The sequence below is a fragment of the Bombina bombina genome, chromosome 8 (genome assembly GCF_027579735.1).
Source record: "Bombina bombina isolate aBomBom1 chromosome 8, aBomBom1.pri, whole genome shotgun sequence".
Classification (NCBI taxonomy): domain Eukaryota; kingdom Metazoa; phylum Chordata; class Amphibia; order Anura; family Bombinatoridae; genus Bombina; species Bombina bombina.
Genome location: NC_069506.1, coordinates 224,620,236 through 224,634,680, shown reverse-complemented (window position 1 = coordinate 224,634,680; position 14,445 = coordinate 224,620,236). Strand labels below are relative to the sequence as shown.

The 14,445-nt window shown below is 40.8% G+C and overlaps 1 protein-coding gene across 1 annotated transcript in view; it reads left to right on the top strand.

The window, feature by feature from the left end:
* The window catches only part of LOC128638963 (guanylate-binding protein 1-like), a 374,647-nt gene that overhangs the window by 53,367 nt on the left and 306,835 nt on the right, over positions 1–14,445 (top strand). The gene's annotated exons all lie outside the window — the stretch shown is intronic.

Below are 14,445 nucleotides of genomic sequence, written 5' to 3'. Positions count from 1 at the left end.
TTTTAATTATAGTTTAGTGTTAGGTGTAATTGTAATTTAGGTTAGATTTTATTTTACAGGTAAATGTGTCTTTATTTTAACTAGGTAGTTATTAAATAGTTAATAACTATTTAATAACTATTGTACCTAGTTGAAATAAATACAAACTTGCCTGTAAAATAAAAATAAACCCTAAGATAGCTACAATGTAATTATTAGTTATATTGTAGGTAGCTTTGGGTTTATTTTATAGGTAAGTATTTAGTTTTAAATAGGACTAATTTAGTTAATTGTAGTATTTTTATTTATATTTATTTAAATTATATTTAAGTTAGGGGGGTTAGGTTTATGGTTAGACTTAGATTTAGGGGTTAATAAATGTACTTAGGTTGCGGCAACATTGGAGGTGGTATATTAGGGGTTAATAAATATGATGTAGGTGGCGGCCATGTTGGGGTGACAGATTAGGGGTTCATAAGTATAATGTAGGTGGCGGCAGTGTCCGGAGCGGCAGATTAGGGGTTAATAAGATTATGCAGGTGGCGACGATGTCGGAGGCGGAAGATTAGGGGTTAATAAGTGTAGGATTAGGGGTGTTTGGACTCGGGGTTCATGTTAGGGTGTTAGGTGTAGACATAAAATGTATTTCCCCATAGGAATCAATGGGGCTGCGTTAGGAGCTGAACACTGCTTTTTTGCAGGTGTTAGGTTTTTTTTTCAGCCGGCTCTGCCCCATTGATTCCTATAGGAAAATCACGCACAAGCACGTTTAGCCAGCTCACCACTAACGTAAGCAGCGCTGGTATTGAGGTGAGATGTGGAGCTAAATTTTGCTCTCCGCTCACTTTTTTGAGGCTAACGCCGGGTTTAAAAAAACCTGTAATACCAGCGTTGTTTGTAGGTGAGCATAAACTAAGCGTTAACACCGCACAGATTTACCGACAAAACTCGTAATCTAGCCGTAAGTGATTAATAAAAACACAGTGTATGCATAATGTAACATGACAATTGCAACTTTCAAAGCGTGGGATCACCAGGATATAGGATGTATTGAAAAGGGGTATTCTACCCCCTGGGAAATATACTGTATATACACAGATAAAAACAGCACAGAGTTGGCTGTAGCAATATTAGCAGGCTGCTTAGTATCAAGACCCATTATGTTAGAATGTAACAATGTCAGGATAAAAGGCACAGTAAACACTACATAAAATTAATAGGATTAAACTGAATAGATAATGACAACACATTTCTGTGTTGCAAGGTGACAGACGAAGATACAAAGTTGTATCCAATAGTGTCAGTCCTCCAAGCAATATGCAACATTTATGAGCAAGGGACCCCATATTATATATTATTAGATATATGGCAGATAATCTATATGTATTAAACAATGGATACAATACACACTTAATGCATACTTCTCAAAATAAAACTATGTAGTCTAAGAGAAAAAATATGTATATTGTAGCTGTAACCAAACAAGGGGGCTAACCACATAATCTTTTTTATACCACATATTAGTGATCTCAGGATGTTAGAGGAGAACACAAAATGGATCATAGACTCCCAAGGAGGATCAAGGACTCTCAGAATCAATCAAAGTAGAGAGAGTCTTTACAGATAACAGTGCCAATCCATGTGGACAGTCAAGCCTTGCGTTGCCATGGTCCCCAGTTCATATATATCCACCGTGCCTCTTGTTGCAGTAGCATCTTCGTACGGTCTCCTCCTCTTGTAGGTGGGGGTATATGGTCTACGATTATATACTTCAGGTTGGCAGGTTGGTTGTGTTTGGCTTGAATAAAATGCCTGGCCACAGTCTGATCTGACGTCCCCTTATCTAGGGCAGTGCTGATAGCAGACCTATGATTTGCCATCCTGGTCCGTAGGTCATCCACAGTTGTTAGTATTTTATACACATCTGCTTTGCTGAGTAGCGTTCCAGTTGCCTTAGTGTCCAATGACATGGAGCGTTACCACGTGATCACTGAGACTTCCGGATTCTTGCTAGCGGTGCCACGGGTGGGGATGCCGGGTTTATTTAAATTTTGATGAGTCACACTGTTGGTAAGTCTGTTGGTTTGAGGACGAGGGAAACCTTGAAACGTAACCTTAATAAAGAAACAATTTCTACAATTTAAGACCCAGTGAGTGCCTTTCTTTCTGGACTTTATATATATATATATATATATATACACATGCATATTAAATGTAATATATATATATATATATATATATATATATATATATATATACACACTGCAGGGAGGGTTCCAGCACTCTTCTTTGTACTGTGTCAGCAGCCGGGGTGCACTTCAAAAAATCAATATAGAAAAACAAGCACGGGGAAGGCACTCACCGTTTCAAATATAACCTTTTATTTCACAGATTAACGTTTTCGGGGTCGCCCCCGTCCTCAGACCAACAGAACACATAACAAACTCACCCTTTTATGAAAGACCACATCACCGCCTAATTGCCGACAGCTGTTCTCCCAATGCGTACAGCACACACAACTGCGCATGCCCGGACACACTACGGAGCCCAGCAGAGAGCAAAAAGCAAAATTAAGCAATTATCAAACCCATTACCATAGTAACATAACACCACCGTGTCCTATACATCTACGATAACAATCGCATAGAGCCATAATCTCATATAACTAGCTAACAGTACAAATGAGCGCACCAATAGCTACACATTGTATAACTTAGCCTAAAGCCAGGTAAATTCATCATCATTCCCTTAAACGAACAGAACTACTGTTGCCTAGCAACCACACAACATTAACCAGAGCTAGTAAATGGCTAGTATACACCTGCCCACTTCCTCTGAACATGCCACTCGCACCATTCACACACAGATACACACCTTACCTACTACCAATCATACTAACAATCAAATACAAAATACACATACAACAACTTAGAAATCTAAATTGCTACACACTCACGCAACTTAGCTACATGCCCTAAACATCCAAAACAGCCCTCACCAACATCATCATAAACTCATCTCGTAAATTCATGACAAACGCATAAGACATCATATCAATATTCCTTCTATATGTACTACACCATCTTATGCTGTAATAAAACACTAATAGTGTATAATCGGCAGAAGTGCGCGAACCTGCACTACCTATTGTTACCTCACTCAGGATCAAATTGACATTGGGCATTTAAACCGAGCAACTATACCCCAGTTAAAACATAATGCACAACCTCTATATACAATAGCCAAGACCATCCTAAAGACATCCATACCTACAGACCAACCACCTACCACTACTGATACACACTAACCTTCAGGCACAAAATACATACCCTACCCCACATTAAAACCATACCACCTCCAAGTCTCACACATAATGCTCAAATCAACAAAACACATAGTCATTCAAATAAACTATTAAAACCATACCCAAGTATTCATACACCCAGCACAATACCCCTTAACCATACATTTGCAGGTATACACACACACATACACTACATACTCTATCCCATGCTGACCCAACCAAATATACTATTATCAACCCCACTCAACCCATCTTCCTCTCATCTCCTTACGTTATCATACAACCAATCACCTACACCAAAACAACCAATCCCCCTTACTCGCTCATCAACATACAAACCATCCAGACCCAAACCACATACTCAGGCTATAATGCCCCAACCACTACCAATCATTCCATATCCAATGATCCATCTCAATCACTCCCCAACTTCACCCTTCAAACATACAAAAACAAACCCAATCAATCATAAACATGTTCATCACAAAAAACATTGGTAGTCCATGGACATGTTAAGGCCCTTCGGGTGCATTGTCTCCAGATTATAAATCCATTGCAGCTCTTTCTGTAACAGGCGTGTTGACCTATCACCACCTCTCTGGAATGCCGGTACATGGTCAATGATAATATATCGCAAATCTTGCACCCCATGTCCATTCATCACGAAGTGCCTCGCTACAGGTTGTTCTGAATCGCCATTCTTAATCGCACTCCGGATGGCCGATCGATGATTGGCCATCCTAGTGCGAAGATCATCCTGGGTTTTACCCACGTAGAATTTGCCACATGGACAATGTAGCAAATAGACTACGTGGGTAGTGGTACACGTCACCCTATGCCGAATCCAAAACCTCTTGTTAGACCATGGATGTACAAAACTGGGACTCTGAGTCATCCCTCTGCATGTTGTACATCCACTGCAGCGAAAACAACCCATTTTCTTCGGGCTCAGCCACGTTTGCGGGTTGTAGCTATCCCTATTGTCAGGGCGTAATAATCTGTCCTTCAAAGAACTGCCTCGTCTGTAGCCAATCATTGGACTCTCCATCCCCATAAAGGGGAGTGTTTTATCAGATTTAATAATGTTCCAATTTTCTTTTAATGTAGTAGAAAACCCCACCCTTTCAGGTGCAAAGGTAGTACTAAAGACCATACGTCTAGCTGCTACTTCCCGGCTAGTCTTCACCAAGGCTTCATCTTGTGTCATATTTAATGCCTCTTGTAGAGCCTTGTTAGTGTGAGCACCCCCATAACCACGTTCCTTAAAATGGTCTCTCATCTCTTCAAGTTGTACTACCTTCTGTTGTTCATCAGTGTTGTTACGCACAACTCTTTTGAATTGTGAGCATGGGAGTGCCTTTTTTAGACTTGGTGGGTGGCAGCTGGTTACTTCCAATAAGGAATTCCTATCAGTTGGTTTTTTAAAAAGGGTAGTACAGTAACCCCTATGATCCTTGAAGATCCTCAAGTCCAAAAAATCAACAGAGTCACAATTGGATGTCATTTTGAACTGTACTCTCAAATTTACCTTGTTCAGATCTTCAAACCACTGTTCAAGTTCTCCCTGGGTACCACCCCAAATGATAAAGAGGTCATCAATATATCTCCGAAAGAATTTAACTTTCTTATCCTGAAAAAGTTCAGTCTGTACAGACTCGAAATCTGCCATGAATAAATTCGCAAAGGATGGGGCCACATTGGACCCCATCGCAGTGCCAGAGACTTGTAGGTAATAGTTTCTCTCAAACTTAAAGTAGTTACACTTCAGGCAAAAATCCAAGAGTTGGAGAATCACATCAACTGGTGGTCCAATGTAGGGGCTTTTGAGTAAATGCTTCTCAACTGCCATCATGCCCAAATCATGAGGAATAATTGTATAAAGGCTGGTCACATCCAGGGTGACCAGCACATCAGAAGGTGAAAACCTATCCCAATTTTTCAAAAGCTTGATAAGTTCAATTGAATCCAGCAAAAAGGATGGAACATTCTGCACCAGTGGTTGCAGGAGGGAGTCCACATAGGTGGCCAATGGCTGTAGAAGCGAACCCCTGGCCGAGACTATAGGTCTGCCAGGGGGATGAAGAGGGTCCTTGTGAACCTTTGGAATAGTATAGATCACTGGTCTCACCGGGAACTTAGTCACCAAATAATCATGAAGTTGTTTATCCACTGTCCCCTCAGTCAGGAGTTGCTCAATAAACCCATCAATCCTCTCTTTAAACACATTAGTCGGATCCCTCGGTAATACCTGATATGTGTTCTCATCCAGGAGTTGCATGAGGATCTCAGCCCTATAATCCGTATAATCCTGAATTACCTGGGCACCACCCTTATCAGCCTCCCTAAACACCAATTCATGGTTAGACTGTAAATTCTTAAGGGCCGATCTTTCAAGAGTAGTGAGGTTGTTCCGAACTATACTCCTGTTCACATACTGTTCCGACATCATCCCCTCGGTCACCATTCGTGTATATGTCTTGATGCTCGAGTTGTTGCTTTTAGGGTCAAATTTCCCTTTCTTCCTTAATGGCTGGCTTATTGCTTCAGAGATACCAAAATGTTCTTTGAGATGTAATGCCTTCTGGAATTTGTAAACATCCACACTCAGGGAGAAGTCATCTGACCTAACGGTAGGCACAAATTTAAATCCTTTCTGGAGGACAGATTGTTCAGCTGTAGTCAATATGTGGGAGCTAAGATTCATTATATTATTAGTAACTTTGTTGCTCTCAGTTACTTGCGCCACTGCCGTGGAGGCCTTCCCCTGTGCCTGAAATTTGTGCCCCCCTCTCCTTGTGTGCGGCCTCTGCCTCCCAAGTTTTTTGAACGTGTTTGCATAGATTGTGTATCATTTACCACCATTGCGGTTCCCTCTACTGCTCCCTCATTGTCAGTGCTGTTATCAGAACTCTCAATCGTATTCAAGTTCCTCGGTTTAAACACTCTCATCCTCCTATGTCTTGAATAGACATTTCTCTCCTGTGGGCCCAATAGCCATCTATAGATTCTCTTCTCTTTATAATCGGTCACCACAGCTTCCCATTTGTTCTCTTTAAATTTAATCAACTCATTTTCGTAGTTGTCCAGCTGTTGCTTAAGTTACTACCCTTTTTAAAAAACCAACTGATAGGAATTCCTTATTGGAAGTAACCAGCTGCCACCCACCAAGTCTAAAAAAGGCACTCCCATGCTCACAATTCAAAAGAGTTGTGCGTAACAACACTGATGAACAACAGAAGGTAGTACAACTTGAAGAGATGAGAGACCGTTTTAAGGAACGTGGTTATGGGGGTGCTCACACTAACAAGGCTCTACAAGAGGCATTAAATATGACTCAAGATGAAGCCTTGGTGAAGACTAGCCGGGAAGTAGCAGCTAGACGTATGGTCTTTAGTACTACCTTTGCACTTGAAAGGGTGGGGTTTTCTACTACATTAAAAGAAAATTGGAACATTATTAAATCTGATAAAACACTCCCCTTTATGGGGATGGAGAGTCCAATGATTGGCTACAGACGAGGCAGTTCTTTGAAGGACAGATTATTACGCCCTGACAATAGGGATAGCTACAACCCGCAAACGTGGCTGAGCCCGAAGAAAATGGGTTGTTTTCGCTGCAGTGGATGTACAACATGCAGAGGGATGACTCAGAGTCCCAGTTTTGTACATCCATGGTCTAACAAGAGGTTTTGGATTCGGCATAGGGTGACGTGTACCACTACCCACGTAGTCTATTTGCTACATTGTCCATGTGGCAAATTCTACGTGGGTAAAACCCAGGATGATCTTCGCACTAGGATGGCCAATCATCGATCGGCCATCCGGAGTGCGATTAAGAATGGCGATTCAGAACAACCTGTAGCGAGGCACTTCGTGATGAATGGACATGGGGTGCAAGATTTGCGATATATTATCATTGACCATGTACCGGCATTCCAGAGAGGTGGTGATAGGTCAACACGCCTGTTACAGAAAGAGCTGCAATGGATTTATAATCTGGAGACAATGCACCCGAAGGGCCTTAACATGTCCATGGACTACCAATGTTTTTTGTGATGAACATGTTTATGATTGATTGGGTTTGTTTTTGTATGTTTGAAGGGTGAAGTTGGGGAGTGATTGAGATGGATCATTGGATATGGAATGATTGGTAGTGGTTGGGGCATTATAGCCTGAGTATGTGGTTTGGGTCTGGATGGTTTGTATGTTGATGAGCGAGTAAGGGGGATTGGTTGTTTTGGTGTAGGTGATTGGTTGTATGATAACGTAAGGAGATGAGAGGAAGATGGGTTGAGTGGGGTTGATAATAGTATATTTGGTTGGGTCAGCATGGGATAGAGTATGTAGTGTATGTGTGTGTGTATACCTGCAAATGTATGGTTAAGGGGTATTGTGCTGGGTGTATGAATACTTGGGTATGGTTTTTATAGTTTATTTGAATGACTGTGTTTTGTTGATTTGAGCATTATGTGTGAGACTTGGAGGTGGTATGGTTTTAATGTGGGGTAGGGTATGTGTTTTGTGCCTGAAGGTTAGTGTGTATCAGTAGTGGTAGGTGGTTGGTCTGTAGGTATGGATGTCTTTAGGATGGTCTTGGCTATTGTATATAGAGGTTGTGCATTATGTTTTAACTGGGGTATAGTTGCTCGGTTTAAATGCCCAATGTCAATTTGATCCTGAGTGAGGTAACAATAGGTAGTGCAGGTTCGCGCACTTCTGCCGATTATACACTATTAGTGTTTTATTACAGCATAAGATGGTGTAGTACATATAGAAGGAATATTGATATGATGTCTTATGCGTTTGTCATGAATTTACGAGATGAGTTTATGATGATGTTGGTGAGGGCTGTTTTGGATGTTTAGGGCATGTAGCTAAGTTGCGTGAGTGTGTAGCAATTTAGATTTCTAAGTTGTTGTATGTGTATTTTGCATTTGATTGTTAGTATGATTGGTAGTAGGTAAGGTGTGTATCTGTGTGTGAATGGTGCGAGTGGCATGTTCAGAGGAAGTGGGCAGGTGTATACTAGCCATTTACTAGCTCTGGTTAATGTTGTGTGGTTGCTAGGCAACAGTAGTTCTGTTCGTTTAAGGGAATGATGATGAATTTACCTGGCTTTAGGCTAAGTTATACAATGTGTAGCTATTGGTGCGCTCATTTGTACTGTTAGCTAGTTATATGAGATTATGGCTCTATGCGATTGTTATCGTAGATGTATAGGACACGGTGGTGTTATGTTACTATGGTAATGGGTTTGATAATTGCTTAATTTTGCTTTTTGCTCTCTGCTGGGCTCCGTAGTGTGTCCGGGCATGCGCAGTTGTGTGTGCTGTACGCATTGGGAGAACAGCTGTCGGCAATTAGGCGGTGATGTGGTCTTTCATAAAAGGGTGAGTTTGTTATGTGTTCTGTTGGTCTGAGGACGGGGGCGACCCCGAAAACGTTAATCTGTGAAATAAAAGGTTATATTTGAAACGGTGAGTGCCTTCCCCGTGCTTGTTTTTCTATATTGATTTTTTGAAGTGCACCCCGGCTGCTGACACAGTACAAAGAAGAGTGCTGGAACCCTCCCTGCAGTGTGTATAAATATTTTCCATTGGTTCTACAGCACCTTAAATACAATTGTTCCAAGGAAGACCCTCATCTGATTTGTTTACATAATCAGTTGTTTTTAATGGTGGTGGTTTTTATTGCACATCGTGAGCATTTTCCTTTGTAAATATGAGCCAAGAAATTGAAGTTTATGATGGAGAATTGGAAAGCTATGATGATACTAGCAACATTGAAGGAGCAAATGTCTTTCATTTTTCAGAGGCTGATGCTAGCCGCATACGGTTTGATGTCTTAACTATAAAGACCAAAAGGGAAAATCCTGAACAGCTCTTCAACCATCTTTTGAAACTTAAAAAAAAGGTAATTGATTTAAAGCTTCACGACTGTTATTTGTCTGAATATCACAGACGCCTATTTATACCTAAAGGCTTCAGGGTTAAGAATCTCCCCACAATTGGTAGGAATAATCCAGTTTTTTGTACCAAGTGGTGTGGCATTCTTAACAAGTGCTCACTTGATTTGATTCTTCTTGTTATAGAAGAGGTGAGTGAACAACTTAAGAATCTGGAGACTGAAGTGGGATCGTTTGAAACTACACACACCATCAAGTTAACTGAGGATACCAGTGACTCTTGGCTTCCCAAACTTAAGCAACAGCTGGACAACTACGAAAATGAGTTGATTAAATTTAAAGAGAACAAATGGGAAGCTGTGGTGACCGATTATAAAGAGAAGAGAATCTATAGATGGCTATTGGGCCCACAGGAGAGAAATGTCTATTCAAGACATAGGAGGATGAGAGTGTTTAAACCGAGGAACTTGAATACGATTGAGAGTTCTGATAACAGCACTGACAATGAGGGAGCAGTAGAGGGAACCGCAATGGTGGTAAATGATACACAATCTATGCAAACACGTTCAAAAAACTTGGGAGGCAGAGGCCGCACACAAGGAGAGGGGGGCACAAATTTCAGGCACAGGGGAAGGCCTCCACGGCAGTGGCGCAAGTAACTGAGAGCAACAAAGTTACTAATAATATAATGAATCTTAGCTCCCACATATTGACTACAGCTGAACAATCTAACCTCCAGAAAGGATTTAAATTTGTGCCTACCGTTAGGTCAGATGACTTCTCCCTGAGTGTGGATGTTTACAAATTCCAGAGGGCATTACATCTCAAAGAACATTTTGGTATCTCTGAAGCAATAAGCCAGCCATTAAGGAAGAAAGGGAAATTTGACCCTAAAAGCAACAACTCGAGCATCAAGACATATACACGAATGGTGACCGAGGGGATGATGTCGGAACAGTATGTGAACAGGAGTATAGTTCGGAACAACCTCACTACTCTTGAAAGATCGGCCCTTAAGAATTTACAGTCTAACCATGAATTGGTGTTTAGGGAGGCTGATAAGGGTGGTGCCCTGGTAATTCAGGATTATACGGATTATAGGGCTGAGATCCTCATGCAACTCCTGGATGAGAACACATATCAGGTATTACCGAGGGATCCGACTAATGTGTTTAAAGAGAGGATTGATGGGTTTATTGAGCAACTCCTGACTGAGGGGACAGTGGATAAACAACTTCATGATTATTTGGTGACTAAGTTCCCGGTGAGACCAGTGATCTATACTATTCCAAAGGTTCACAAGGACCCTCTTCATCCCCCTGGCAGACCTATAGTCTCGGCCAGGGGTTCGCTTCTACAGCCATTGGCCACCTATGTGGACTCCCTCCTGCAACCACTGGTGCAGAATGTTCCATCCTTTTTGCTGGATTCAATTGAACTTATCAAGCTTTTGAAAAATTGGGATAGGTTTTCACCTTCTGATGTGCTGGTCACCCTGGATGTGACCAGCCTTTATACAATTATTCCTCATGATTTGGGCATGATGGCAGTTGAGAAGCATTTACTCAAAAGCCCCTACATTGGACCACCAGTTGATGTGATTCTCCAACTCTTGGATTTTTGCCTGAAGTGTAACTACTTTAAGTTTGAGAGAAACTATTACCTACAAGTCTCTGGCACTGCGATGGGGTCCAATGTGGCCCCATCCTTTGCGAATTTATTCATGGCAGATTTCGAGTCTGTACAGACTGAACTTTTTCAGGATAAGAAAGTTAAATTTTTTCGGAGATATATTGATGACCTCTTTATCATTTGGGGTGGTACCCAGGGAGAACTTGAACAGTGGTTTGAAGATCTGAACAAGGTAAATTTGAGAGTACAGTTCAAAATGACATCCAATTGTGACTCTGTTGATTTTTTGGACTTGAGGATCTTCAAGGATCATAGGGGTTACTGTACTACCCTTTTTAAAAAACCAACTGATAGGAATTCCTTATTGGAAGTAACCAGCTGCCACCCACCAAGTCTAAAAAAGGCACTCCCATGCTCACAATTCAAAAGAGTTGTGCGTAACAACACTGATGAACAACAGAAGGTAGTACAACTTGAAGAGATGAGAGACCGTTTTAAGGAACGTGGTTATGGGGGTGCTCACACTAACAAGGCTCTACAAGAGGCATTAAATATGACACAAGATGAAGCCTTGGTGAAGACTAGCCGGGAAGTAGCAGCTAGACGTATGGTCTTTAGTACTACCTTTGCACCTGAAAGGGTGGGGTTTTCTACTACATTAAAAGAAAATTGGAACATTATTAAATCTGATAAAACACTCCCCTTTATGGGGATGGAGAGTCCAATGATTGGCTACAGACGAGGCAGTTCTTTGAAGGACAGATTATTACGCCCTGACAATAGGGATAGCTACAACCCGCAAACGTGGCTGAGCCCGAAGAAAATGGGTTGTTTTCGCTGCAGTGGATGTACAACATGCAGAGGGATGACTCAGAGTCCCAGTTTTGTACATCCATGGTCTAACAAGAGGTTTTGGATTCGGCATAGGGTGACGTGTACCACTACCCACGTAGTCTATTTGCTACATTGTCCATGTGGCAAATTCTACGTGGGTAAAACCCAGGATGATCTTCGCACTAGGATGGCCAATCATCGATCGGCCATCCGGAGTGTGATTAAGAATGGCGATTCAGAACAACCTGTAGCGAGGCACTTCGTGATGAATGGACATGGGGTGCAAGATTTGCGATATATTATCATTGACCATGTACCGGCATTCCAGAGAGGTGGTGATAGGTCAACACGCCTGTTACAGAAAGAGCTGCAATGGATTTATAATCTGGAGACAATGCACCCGAAGGGCCTTAACATGTCCATGGACTACCAATGTTTTTTGTGATGAACATGTTTATGATTGATTGGGTTTGTTTTTGTATGTTTGAAGGGTGAAGTTGGGGAGTGATTGAGATGGATCATTGGATATGGAATGATTGGTAGTGGTTGGGGCATTATAGCCTGAGTATGTGGTTTGGGTCTGGATGGTTTGTATGTTGATGAGCGAGTAAGAGGGATTGGTTGTTTTGGTGTAGGTGATTGGTTGTATGATAACGTAAGGAGATGAGAGGAAGATGGGTTGAGTGGGGTTGATAATAGTATATTTGGTTGGGTCAGCATGGGATAGAGTATGTAGTGTATGTGTGTGTGTATACCTGCAAATGTATGGTTAAGGGGTATTGTGCTGGGTGTATGAATACTTGGGTATGGTTTTTATAGTTTATTTGAATGACTATGTGTTTTGTTGATTTGAGCATTATGTGTGAGACTTGGAGGTGGTATGGTTTTAATGTGGGGTAGGGTATGTATTTTGTGCCTGAAGGTTAGTGTGTATCAGTAGTGGTAGGTGGTTGGTCTGTAGGTATGGATGTCTTTAGGATGGTCTTGGCTATTGTATGTAGAGGTTGTGCATTATGTTTTAACTGGGGTATAGTTGCTCGGTTTAAATGCCCAATGTCAATTTGATCCTGAGTGAGGTAACAATAGGTAGTGCAGGTTCGCGAACTTCTGCCGATTATACACTATTAGTGTTTTATTACAGCATAAGATGGTGTAGTACATATAGAAAGAATATTGATATGATGTCTTATGCGTTTGTCATGAATTTACGAGATGAGTTTATGATGATGTTGGTGAGGGCTGTTTTGGATGTTTAGGGCATGTAGCTAAGTTGCGTGAGTGTGTAGCAATTTAGATTTCTAAGTTGTTGTATGTGTATTTTGTATTTGATTGTTAGTATGATTGGTAGTAGGTAAGGTGTGTATCTGTGTGTGAATGGTGTGAGTGGCATGTTCAGAGGAAGTGGGCAGGTGTATACTAGCCATTTACTAGCTCTGGTTAATGTTGTGTGGTTGCTAGGCAACAGTAGTTCTGTTCGTTTAAGGGAATGATGATGAATTTACCTGGCTTTAGGCTAAGTTATACAATGTGTAGCTATTGGTGCGCTCATTTGTACTGTTAGCTAGTTATATGAGATTATGGCTCTATGCGATTGTTATCGTAGATGTATAGGACACGGTGGTGTTATGTTACTATGGTAATGGGTTTGATAATTGCTTAATTTTGCTTTTTGCTCTCTGCTGGGCTCCGTAGTGTGTCCGGGCATGTGCAGTTGTGTGTGCTATACGCATTGGGAGAACAGCTGTCGGCAATTAGGCGGTGATGTGGTCTTTCATAAAAGGGTGAGTTTGTTATGTGTTCTGTTGGTCTGAGGACGGGGGCGACCCCGAAAACGTTAATCTGTGAAATAAAAGGTTATATTTGAAACGGTGAGTGCCTTCCCCGTGCTTGTTTTTCTATATATATATATATATATATATATATATATATATATATATATATATATATATATATATATATAATATATATATATATATATATATATAAATATATATTTACTTTATTTTTTTTAAATAAATGTTTTAACAGTGATTTAAAGTAAATGGTATATGGCGAGAGATTTGTAGATATATGTTTGTATGTATATATGTGTACATATGTGTATGACACTGTACATATGTATGTGTATGCATGCATGTGTGCAATGTTTTAAGCTTATATCTCAATAGAAAATAATGGTTAAAAACTTTACCACAATTTGCACCTAGAGTGCCCTTGGTTTAGTGCAACTTTGCAATATATTTTCATTATTTATTTTGCCCTCTTTCATGTATTTAGCTCTTAAAATATTAAAAATGTGTCATTCTCAGATAATGAAATGCACCCTGCTGACTTCTCAAGGCTATAACACCACTACAGAACCATTCCTAATTGCATTAATTGATAGCAACTGCAAAACAATTTATTTTATACTAACTTTTTTACGGTGACTAGCCTTGTTGTCTGTGGAATAAGCCCAGATTGGCTCCTTCAAATGAGTAAAATGGTTGGATAGCATCCATGCTATCCAACATCCAGATGGTAGTGCGCTCTAAACTTTCACTCAAGTGATAATATTTTACTTTGAACTTGTAATATGAGTGCAAAAATGTATAAGCTATGGACAGCCCTCTAGAAATGTTACCACACTACGGCACTAACATTTTTGAGGTCCACTAGTACTCAGGGGGAGCTTGTTACCCCTGGCCTCCCCCTGGAGATGACTATGGGAATTTGATGTCCCCTTAAAAATATTTATATCTCACATTATGGTCACAGCACTCCTTAATTAAGTTTACTGTGAGTTGATTACT